This window comes from Hetaerina americana, unplaced genomic scaffold, assembly GCF_022747635.1.
Source record: "Hetaerina americana unplaced genomic scaffold, ioHetAmer1.1.p SCAF_5, whole genome shotgun sequence".
Classification (NCBI taxonomy): domain Eukaryota; kingdom Metazoa; phylum Arthropoda; class Insecta; order Odonata; family Calopterygidae; genus Hetaerina; species Hetaerina americana.
The window spans coordinates 58,014,859-58,027,312 of NW_027287095.1; the positions used below are offsets into that span (position 1 = coordinate 58,014,859).

The window sequence follows — 12,454 nt, forward strand, 5'->3', positions numbered from 1 at the left end:
CTGAATTTTCGAGAGGCTTGTCCCCGCCTACTGCATTCTTATTGGCTCCTGCAAAGTCATGTGCTAAATTTTCCACGCCCCAAATAAATTGGGTCGGCCCCTCAGTCCTATGGATAATTGAAAACGACTATAGTCAAATTATTTGAACACGTATTGACTTTTTTTCGCATTCTTCACATACGTGAAAGGCATTATTACCCTCATGGTGGTATCCAATAAGGAGCGTCGTTCCTCAAATTTTTGTAAGTCTGTACCCGATGGAATTTTCATCGCAATCTCTAAGTGCATTATGAACGCGTGAATTGACTTCCACCCCGCCCAACGAGAAGAACTCCTCCAACGGCAGGAGTCACGGAATCCGCACCCTTTGTTTCATCCTTTTGTTAAAAGGAGTCGCGGAATAATTTCAGATTCCAATCGTGATCGTATGTACCCACCCTTCAAATGAATTGAAATGGCAAATTATTATTTTTGCAATGACGGCGAGGAAAGAGTAACGACTGTCGAATCCCTAGGGTGTCGAGAATCATCGGTGGGAGTGTTTTTTTTCGACTGCGGAAGTAAGTTTTTATAATGCATTTCGCCCGGCGTGGTTGGCGGAAGAAAAAAAAGAAACGGTGTTATTTATTGATCCGACCTCTTTATTATTTTTTAGTTTCGAGAGGTCGCACGGGTGGTGGCGCGGTGACGGAGAGGTATACAGGGAAAAGTATCTGATCGGCGTTGTCCCGCTGGATTTCCGCATCGATTTCCCGACGTCTCCCCCGTTATTCTGTATATTATATGCCAAAAGAGGCAGAGGTATTCTTCCATTAATGTTTTAATGTCTCCCACGCGCCGACTTGAGACAATCGAGCGTCTCAACTCCGCGCGGTCGATCGATTTTATTTCGCGTGGAAGTTTCGACTCCCCTCCCTCCCTCTCCCTCCCCCAGTACGTTTTCCAACGCCCTTGGAGGAATCGAATGCCTGAATCCTTTCCTCGCCCTTATCCGAAGGGACGGAAAAAGTTTCCCCTGGCCTGTACACTCAGAAGGAAACTCTAAAATGTAATTTCCGATTTTGACGATTAAATCAAATTTAAATAAGTCTTGATATTTTTTGTCAGTAAAATAATTCACGAAACTTTATTTACAAAGGACTTTCACCTACTTCCGACGCTCTTCGTGTGCCAACACGTTGTAAGGTGTAAAAAAAATCAATAGCGCCCACAAGCCACTTGTATTTCTGTATCTCGCTCTGACGTCATGTACGGTGGCAGTACCGCCCACGATGTATATTTTTATCCATTAATGCCACCATAGAATGAAGAAAACTATTGGTTACAATGTGAGAGGAGAGGTTTGCGTAACTCATTGTTTTCGCCCCCATGCGGTCGTGAATGATATAGTTAGGAAATGTAGCCGTTTAACACATAATTTTGATGTTGGCGTAATGCTTCTCAACGAATCGAACAAATGCATTCAAAGAATGACCTTTAGTCTTACGGTACACCGATTGGTCACAGCACAGTCGGCATGTGTATTTTGTTGAAAGATTCTTCTTACCTGCCATCTTTGAGAGCGTGAAAATGTGAACGGCTAAGTTAGACAGAGGGATCTGGGGACTTACATGACTAGGATATAGGAATTACTCTCAGAATTCATCAAATGGCAAACAAACTTTTTATTGATTTCGACAGTTTTGTCAAACAAAAAATAATACTAGTAAAAAGAAGGGAAAAAATAATTATTAGATAATCTCTGGCTAATAATCGTAGGTTAAGCCATGGTGAATTTCAATATTGCATTTAAAATAAAATTATGAGTGTCTAAATCTAGGACTGCAAAAAAAGCAGTTACCATTAAATAAACAGCTTCGGTGGAGCTGAGAGTACCCAGATGTGTTCCCGGGAATCGAACTTGGATTCAGCAGTCCAACTTTCAACTCACTGGACTACCATGTGGTCCTCAAGGACTTCATGAAAAGGTTAATAACTGGTATTGCATTCCTCAGTATATCAAAATCTAGGTGGCTAATATTTTCAAAAGTGATTTAGTCGAACTATTACCAAGAATAAACCAAAAAACCGAACTGTCTTAGAAGAAATTATGCTTTTTTTACCGATGTAACTCGTCGTTATTTGAGTAAATTTCGTTAATAAGTGTTTGAAATTAATTCAATAGCTAATATTTCTTAGCAAAAATTTGAAATCCATTCCATGGAAGAATCTTCTTGGGAATATGTGTTGTTTTAGAAAGTACGTTTTAGAATGAAGTTCTCATAAAAGTTAAGTCGCAACGTTATTTTCAGACTTTCTAAATCTGTCCAGTCCGGGTACATAATTAACCTGAGATTATTTAATGGTATGAAAATGGAGTTTCCTTCAAGTAAAAATCTAATTACAATTGAACTGATAACTTATTAGACTTCAGTTTGAATTGGCAAATGAGTCTTCCATTCTTCCATTGTAATTCCTATACCTCAATATGGCTCTCTCTTTCCCCTAACTCCACCCGATTATGCGTAAATACTTCTCTTCGTACTCCTCGTTTTCCGTTCTGCAGTTCCTATTTTTGCGAATTTGGGGTCTCTTTTTGATAATAAAATAACACACATATACATATATTCACGAAAATATTCACAAAAGTGAATATAAGGTCATTCACAAGCGTGGCGATTATGAATAAAACTTAGAAACACAGTTATGGTTTCTGAATCTTTCGGTGGCCCGACCACATTTCTCAACGGAAAGAAAAAAGTTTTGTATAGTTTATGAGTAACCTTCAATAAAACCATAAACACAGTAATCAACCCGAAGGTCGGTTTAGTAGGTGATGGTAGATTTCACGCAGTACTAAGCCCTATATGGCGTGTGAAATTCACACATCAGGGTAGGTGTGCCAGTTCCTTTCCCTGTGCCAGTTGCGGTTTCCCAGGAAGATCTGGTACCCGAAAAATCACATAGCTTGGGTGGAGCTGCAGGTGCCCAGAGAGGCTTGCCAGGGAATCGAACCCGGGCCCTCCGGTCAGTAGTGAAACGCTCTATCCCTAAACTACCGCGACCCACGCCCTTCAATAAGTAAAGAGACAACAGCTGATCACAGCTCATCCCAAGGTTGCCAACTAACATCCCTGAAAATATGGTAAATATTCATTGAATAGTTTTCAAATTCAAAAAAGAGTGCATTTTTCTCTTTGCCCTTCAATAAGTAAAGAGAAAAATTCACTCATTTTAAAACTATTCATTGAATATGTACCATTTTTTCAGAGGTGATAGTTGGCAACATTGGGATGAGCTGTGGTCATCTGTTCGATTATCTATGTAACATAATTCCAAAATCTTCAGTTCACCATGGCAAGTTCACTATAAGATTGCACCTAAGAACAGCAGGGCTCTGTCATTAGATTTTTGGTCGCAGGAGGTGTAAATCCAAATGAAATACTTTCTAGAATGTTGATACAATATGGGAAAAGTTATATGAAACGTGCGTGTGTTTACAACTGGGTTTATCTGTTAAATGTGGACAAAACAAATATGGGTGATGAATCCGAAGAGGACGTTCAGTCGAAGTTTCTGGTCCCTTGTTGGAATCGAGAATCGATGGATTTATTCGCGATAACAAAAGAATTTCTGTTGGAATGATAGCTAAGGAAGTTCAAGTAAGTTTTGGAACTGTTTATGATATCATTCATAAGCATTTGAAGTACAGATAAACGTATACGAGATGGGTTTCCAGGCAGCTTACTTATGTTCATATAAAATCGAGACTTCTCATTAGTCAAGACTTATAGCAACAAAGTCTAATTGAAGGAGACGCTTTTTTCTTAAAATAGTGACCCGTGACGAGGTCCATCTATCACTACGATCCTGAGGCCAAAAGACGGAGTGTGGAGTGGAAACATACCAGCTCTCCAGGTGAAATCTTTAAGTGGACTTGTCATGGTGAACTTAAGATTTTGAGGTTATGTTGGCAAAAAATAATGGAGCATCTGATCAGAGCTCATCTCAAAGTTGCCAACTAAATACCCCTTGAAAAAATGGTAAATATTCAATGAATAGTTTTGAAATGAGAGCATTTATCAATCTAATTATTGAATGACCCTCGTATTTTAAACCCTTGAAATTTAAACGTTGAGCTTTTATCAACGGTCTACTTAAAAAGAAAAAAAGAATTACCAATTAATTAAAATGAAGAACGATATAGTTCAAAATCCTTCCATCAGTTCACTGTAAGTACCTTTTTGTTAAATGATAATTTAGATCACTGGTCTGCTATCAAAACGGGTTTGTCGGAAGTAGTTCTACTTGTTTAATAATGCTCACTTTGGTTATATTGGCTGGACAGGGGTTGGTATCCAAATCGGTAAAAACTTGGGATAGTGGAAGTCCCTTATCCAAATTTTAGTGAAGGAATACCCTTCCTTTGTTCATTTATGGGTATCAAAACGCGCTGGAGAACCACAGTGAGCTCAGAGAACCAAACTTTCTACATTCCTCCATTGATGTGTGAACTTAATACACTGTGAAGCATTCACCACGTGACATCTACCCCCGCTGATCGAACTGCTCTCGTCCTCGTAGAAGACTCTGTATGAACGTGATTGAATGCATTTTCCAGCCAACTTTTAGATAAAAGCAACCCTTTTTTCCATCTTTTCATTATAAAGTTGCCTAGAGAAATGAAGATGGTCGTGTTGATTTTTCAGAAAATTTTGAGTATTTTTCATTCATCTTGTTCTAATATGCTCGGGTTGTCAATTTTTTGCTGTTACCGTCATCGGATATGTCTGTAACATTTAATGTTGTATTCTAATGGGACGCGCATCAAAAGCTGCAAGCTGTACAAATAAACAAAAAACGGTGCTTTTATTGTCTTAAACGGTTAAAATGGACACATATTCAAGATGAACCCGAGTAATAATACCATTATTTGTAGCGAATGTTGTCTTATATCTTTCATGAACGGTCAAAACCAGCCTCAATTAATTCAATTTATGTACACTTCATCCGATACTCAACTCTTTTAACATTGCATTCCAATCTAAGCCAATACCGCAAAAAACTATATTTTTTAATTTTTCTAAAATTCATTTTCATGTTGTTACGCTTATTCTATGCATTTGTTAGAACAAAAGTTGATTAACCATAAAAAAGGAACCCCGCACGCTGATTAGCCATCTGTGAATAGCACATCACGTGCTAAGGCATGTGAAATTACCCACCACACATTATGTGACGAGGAATATTACAATGCTACCTACCTTTATGATAGAATAAAAATTCACATCAATGACGTGCCCCTTACGTAATTCTAGTATTGAGGCTCCGGAAGCAGGCAGATTAGTCTCTTTCATTTCTGATGAAAGTTCATAACGACACGTAAAATATTTTATAATGCCACTTTTGACATTTGACGTGACTTTTTTCCATTGCTGTCATGAATTTCCAAATTACGTTCTTTGTCACTCTTGCCGATGAATGCGCCGAGGGGATCGAGATGGTGCGGGGGCTAACGTACTGGCTTCCCACCCTGAGGGCGCGGGTTCGAATCCCGGCGGTGTTGAATATTTTTCAGAGGTATCTCGATCCCTACTTGAGGTGCTTTGTGGAGGGCACTTTGAGTGAGTACGCCGTCCGTCGGATGGGACGTTAAACTGTGGATCCCTTGGCGCCTTTCGTAAAGAGTAGGCTAATGCCGACGCCGGGTTTCTCTCCACCCTTCATTCTTTCCTATCCATCCCCTATGGCGCAAATGACCTCAAAACTACTACTACTACGAATGCGCCGAAATGTACTCCGTGCCGCGTAAATTCGAATATTACGACGCGCTAAGTAGAATACGCTTATCAGTCAATATGTAACGCCTTCGGCAGTTAAAAAATGTGAAACATCAAAATTCAATTACTTACTGTGGGATACCTGAAGGTTTTGTTTCACAGTGTGTCAATATGACATTTTCTCGAAATCCTGAATTTCTAAATGTTTTCATAACTCAGTATCGTTTCGTTAATTTTCTTTTACTCCTTTGAAAGTAGTGTTGATTTAACTTTTGTAAATATTTTTTTAGTAATGCCGATAATTATATAGATGAATCTTTAGGAGCGGAAGCTTATTGATTAATTTTGACGAGTCTTCATTTATTTAAGAACTTTACATGAATTTCATTTCCATAAACTATTTTAAAACTACAAAGAGTGATTACAATGGTATGGGAGTGATTTAAATCTAACTTGAGGTATGCATTGTGCATTTTAAGCAGCATTATAAATTTGGGGATTGACGATTACCTACGCAGGATTGTTCATTATTTCAAACGGCAATATGAGCTTCCACCAAATTTCCATAATAGCACGTTGATGTTCAGGGTTATTACATTTTGGGCTAATATTTTGTGCCAATGGCAATAACAGTGAATAAGTTATTACGTCACGGTCTATTTGAATTATAACAAGAATTCTAATTTACTGTTCCTCGTTTACGTGTTTGCATGGAATACATAGTTTTAATGGCGATTCATATGTATGATGTAGTTAACACAGCAACGAAGCGCCCTTTAAATAAACGTGTTTAAATGGAATTACTAAGCGCTTATTTTCCATGACGTTAAATCCATTTCACCAGATAACACCGGTAATATTATCCTATAAATAAATTATGACGTTCAAAACCTAATGCTGTATTACGTACGCAGGGAAATGATTTATTGTTCATCTGTCGTCGTTACTACGGCCTTAGCGAGGGCGTTTCTGTTCCCTCTCTCTTTCTCATCAGTCTCTCATTCTTTCTACCCTTCTCTTCCTTCCCTCGATACACACCACCCTAAGATTCCGCTTCTCCGCCCTCAATATTCTCCTCATCTCTGGAAGTGTTGGTGGGGCATCAAGGAATGTAGTGCAGGAGGAAAAAGAAGAGGTTGATCTGGTGGCACCATATGCCCCAAATGAGGCGCTCTTCGAGAATGCGAGCCGCTCGAAATAATTCATTCGGAGGGTAAAGTGATTTGTATTCATGACCAAATCCTGTTCCTTTTTTTCATTTTACCCACGGCCAGTGAAAGTAGAACCAACAAACAAAAGGAAAACACTAAATTAACCACTTGGAAGGGATGGAAGAGTTTTATTTTTCTCAGACCGAAGCGCAAGATGGATATGAGGCTAATTTTCCGTGATCGGCATTCGCAAGTAAATAAAATCATATTCCGAGAGTAGAATTGTTGTCCCTGCCGGTGCCCCAGCGTCTGCGATCCTTTGGGTTCCATCCGTCAGAAATTCTGAAATACAATACTAACAAGGGTTGGCTTGGAAATTCGTCGGAGGGACTTGAATGTGTGTCATTTATGAGTCCACGACTCGCCTCTCGTGTGCGCATGAGCATGTTCGGGCTAAAATTATCTCGCGAACGAATATGAAAATTCCATTCTGAATTTTCTGAGGTCAAATTAAGGCAAACCGTAAGGAAAGCTTCAAGAAGGGAATGTCACAAAATTATTCAAAGTCTACGTATAAATAATCATATGCATAAGCAATATTCAAAGAAATTTCTTACATTAGAAGCCTTTCACCAAATAAAACAAGCATATCACAAATTAATTATAGAGATGAATCCAATTGAATAATCAATATGAATAATTCGTCGAAGGAAATATGCGTAAAAGCACCTGGTCAACTGGAAAATTTCATTTCATTTAGTTGAGATGATTTTTATTTTCTGATTTGCTAATATAAATTTTAGCATAAGATGAAAATAATTAAAGCATTAATTCCAAGTCATAAAAATTTCATACTGGACGTTTAATTTCGGAATCCTTATATATGGGTGTTTATTTAGTCATCTTCATTATGTCACTCTGATCATTCATTTTTTCATAAAAGTTACAACTGTAGCCTCCATTCATACCATTTCAACTTTTCTCTCTGGGATTAGGGGAAAATTTATTTTCATCGGCATGCCTAAGCGCTTTCTCTCGCATTATGAGGGAGAGGATCTTCTGGAGAAGTATTATTTTTGCTCCGAGGATATGCTATTGGACTCTTTCAAAGAGCATTTACCGACCTAAGAGTTTATATTATGACTTCGTATAAAGGTCTGGTAACGGTGGAATGAATACGAAAAACTTACCTTCGGCGTTTGATATAAGTTTAGAAGTTTGCTTTCAAGTCGAGCTACTTTCATGTGTACACATTGGAAGGTTTATCATTCTGAAAGTTTATTCATCAAATGTCTTTTACCTAGATTGACTCATTGGATTTGATCCGCCGGAGTTATTTCTGTAAATTATTTTAGGCTAGATTTTTAAGCTTCCCGAACCAGCTATCACCCATCCCAAGTTTTGGATAGAGAGGGAATAGACGCTTCAAGTTGATGCATATGGTCGAACTGTGATTTTAAATTGACTTGGGCAAAATGATTAGTTTTCAGTATGTATGCAGTATGACAGTTTTTTTATTAAGGTTTAAGATATATTAAATCTCGACCTTATTGTAATGTTAAACGAATTTAACTATTTTAATTGAAGGAAATTTACGCTCGTTTTAATTAATTTTGGTTGCTTAAAATATACCTTTATTTATGTAGCAATTAAAGTTACTTTATTTTCCTCTTTGGAAGTTACACTACAAGATCCAAAGAAACTGCGAGAGATAAACCGCAACAGTAACTTTTTTAGTAGTAGTTTAAACTAAAGTTAGTAGTAGTTTAAACTAAATTTCAGAGTTTACGAGGACGCCTCGATAGCTTAACAGGTTAAGAGCACTCGACCAGACATTGAGGGATCCGGGTTCGAATCCCGGTCAAGGCGAATTATTTTTACACTCTGAAATTGTTGCATTGAATTGCACTACAAGCACTGGATAATAAGCACCACATTCTAGATGCGCCAATAGATGCACCACCGCAGATATCAAACGGAAGGTCAGTTTGGCCAGTGAGTGATATACTTAAGTGGAAACACCACTTTTGCCTTTTAAATCGAACTTTTTAGAAATGATATAACAATATAAACAATTGCCAGCACCCAAGCCCTAGATGGAGAAAAACCCACCCAGGCGGGAATCGAAGGAACCCAGGCGACCTCTGGGTTGACAGGCGAAGACGTTACCCCGAGGACACCGGGGGAAACAGTTGTACAGATTATACCGTTTTACGTGATTGTTTTATGAAAATATTGGATTGAATAAATGAGATCTTACATTATTATCTTTCACAAGTTTCGTATCGTTCACAAGGATTTCCTTTCATTACGAGTTGATACGCTCGAGTGGGTCTGGTTGCTGTAATGAAGTGGAAATATGCAAAACACTAACTTGCCTCCTTAAATTTCCAAATCGGCCGCGGAAAAATAGGATATGGTTTTTCGAAAAGCGCATGTCTTATGTCCTGCCGATTTCTATTTTGTTTATTTCTACTTCCACACTTCATATTTAAATTTATAAACTAACACATATTTGCTTTGTAAGCTATTTAAAGGTATTTTTTTATTGTCAGCTTTTTTATTAGCTGGAAACTCTATAGCTTGGAAAACTGCTGCAAACTTAGTTTATGATTGATCACGATCTCAAATGCTTCTTGGTTTATGTAAAATGTACACAGTTTTAAATACTTTTTGATAATTGTTTACAGTTGATGTAAAGAGGTAAATTAAAGCCTTATTATGCTTTAGCCACATATTATAATACGCTTTCAATATTAAGGGGTTTGTAGTGACATGAATACTTTTTGAAAATGAAAGAATTTGCCTTGAAATAGCGAAGTGAATTCCCAGAGTATGAACATCTCCTGAGATAACAAGATTTCTGAGAAGTATTACTTGTTGTCAGTTCTCTTTGGACGAAAAGGTATTTATTTTTCAACTTCATATTTAATCGGAAGATGTCATTTGAGTAATGTCAATCCATGCATTCGTAATGTGGTATGCATCCATTCTGTCTCCATTTTATGGTTGACGTCACGTATGGCGGTCTAGCCCGCCAAAGACTATTAGATTTGAGTTTCGCGTGTTTGACGCTCGTTTCCTTTCGTTATTCCTCGAAAATTACGTGTAGCAAAAGCATAGATCCATCCGACATGAGCCATTTTATTATCCTTTCCGATGCCTTAGTAAAAATTTTACGGGAAGTTCAAAATGTTTCCACCGGAGACCTATTACCCCCTGCCAATTGAATGATTCAAAGAGTTTGCAGGAAGCAAGGGAAGCTGTTATTCTCCTTTTGTTTCCGTCTCAGCTGCACTTACGTGATTGTCATTCTATTTCTCCTTTATCCATCAGATAATCCACCGACTCACGGATCCCTTCGTTCATTCTCTATCCCCCCTCCCCTCCCTTCTCCCTCCCCCTCAATTCGCCCAGAGCACGGGAGTGGCCATTTCATCCTGCTCCCGGGTCACCTGGTACCACCACCGTGAGCCTTTCACCACCGCAGGCCCCCATTCAAATTTCCTCCGCCCTCCTATCGCTCCCGTGCGGCTCTCCCCTCATCGCACATCGCCCTCCGCGGCCTAAACCCCCCGCCTATCCTTTCTTTACTTTCCTCCTTGCCGCGCCAGTTACCCGGCCATCGTCCATCGGCAAATAGAGCCGATTCCTTTCGGGGGCTCCCTGGAACGGCCTCTGCCGAATGAGGGCATGAATTCAAGAGCGAGTTCCTCCATTCGCGAGGCTCTCGCTGTTCGTCCGTCTTTTTATTTCCATCCCCTCCTTTCCTCCCTCCTACCCAACTCCCGAGTTTAAATGACGCGGCGGTCACCAACTTCGCCCGTGGAATGCCCAAGGTGGGTGGAACCAGCCGGTAGGGCCGTTCCCGCGTCTCGGTCCGCCGCATAAAAGAATTATCGGCCCCACGCGCCGCCGCCAATGAACCCGCCCCGCGTCGTGTCGCAGGTGGATATCCCCTCCGCTTCCCCCCTATCGCATGCTCCAAGGAGACGACTCTAAAAAGGAAGTGGGAGGGGGATGAGGCTAGGGTGGTAGCGATGCTTGGCCGCGAAATTTGCCATCGTTTCCGGTGAAGCAATCTCGGTCGACGTCGCGTTTTGATCCCGCGTGCAAGGCGATATCTGGGTGTAAAAGACAAGGGAAATACACTGCTGAGCGGACCGAAGCACGCGATCTTTTTCCCCTTAAGGTCAGGAGATAGAGGAGAAAAACTGCAAACAATGACATCATCTACGATTTTAGAGATAAAATTAAATATCAATCTTGTGTAGAATAAAACAAGTCTGTTATTTTCTGTGTTATCTGTTTTGTAGTACGAACTATTATGTAGCACGCCAAAGTTTCAGGAGTCCCCGACATAGTAAAAAGCAAATATAGTCCATATTCCAGTAAGTCACATATATACGTAAATGCAAATCTTAATAATTTTCAAGCCTCATTATTACGATACATGAGAATTTTCATTTCTTATTCACAACACTGCTTGTTGTTAATAAGTAATATCTGGTACTTAATCTCTGCTGGTATATTAATTTAAATGCCCATGGTATACACATTTTTCTCAAATGGCAGTTCAAAGAGTTCCTGCCAAATTCTCTCGCTGGTTAGGCCATACGTAGATCGTCATTTGGATATTGAATAACACCCGAAGGACCCAGTTGCAAGTCTGTGTCATATACGAGCAACCACAGTCGACGACAGTAATTTCTATGGCCTGCTGAGAACTCAAATTTGTTGGTTGTGGTCATTAGAGCTGCGTGATACACTTTTCATGTAAATAAAAACGCCATAGTGTAATCTTGTAGTGAATGAGTCCCCATCAATAGGGTAAGAGCATGTGTTGAGAAAATGTGAGTAATTTGCGAGGGCAGACGTGTTCATCTTCCCTCCATATGGGGAACTAAAGGCCTCTTTTTTGGTGGAGGAAATCGCATTAATGTGCAAGATTTAGATTATATTCGTGCAGCCAGTTAGGAAATGAACAATAATTCAAGAATTAACGCATTGGATCCTGATTGGATGCTAATTCGAATCACAAGCTGGAAGGACCGTCAAAGTGTTGCCAGTGTTGAATTTTTCCCGTGCAGATCTTACCTCCATAAAACGTTTGCCTTTTTTTCAGTTTTGAAAATTGGGTTTCTGAGTTCATCTTTGGAGACTCCCGCGAATAGGAAAAGTATGAATGTGTACAAGTGAATGAGAATTCCTCATTTTATTTGTAATTTATTTCATTTCGTTTCATTCGAAAATTTTACCAAAATAATTCTTTTTTGGGAAATGTCTCACCCGCACTTCTCCTAGTCACCGTATTTTGAACTCCAGGCTACATAGGAAATTTATTCCCTAATATTCTCAAAATTTATTCCCTAATGACACCGATAAAAAGGGATAAATGGGGTGCTCTTCTGTGTTTTTGAGGGTATTGAATTACTCCAGGTCCATTACCGTTTGTCCGTTTACCTACTCATTTATTGCAATTTTTTCCCTTTGAAATCCCGAATTTAAGGATAGATATTTTAAATTATTGCTTAAAATTTGACG

The 12,454-nt window shown here is 39.2% G+C and overlaps 1 protein-coding gene across 1 annotated transcript in view; it reads right to left on the reverse strand.

The window, feature by feature from the left end:
* The window catches only part of LOC139693791 (uncharacterized), a 189,543-nt gene that overhangs the window by 126,747 nt on the left and 50,342 nt on the right, over positions 1–12,454 (reverse strand). The window lies entirely within an intron of this gene.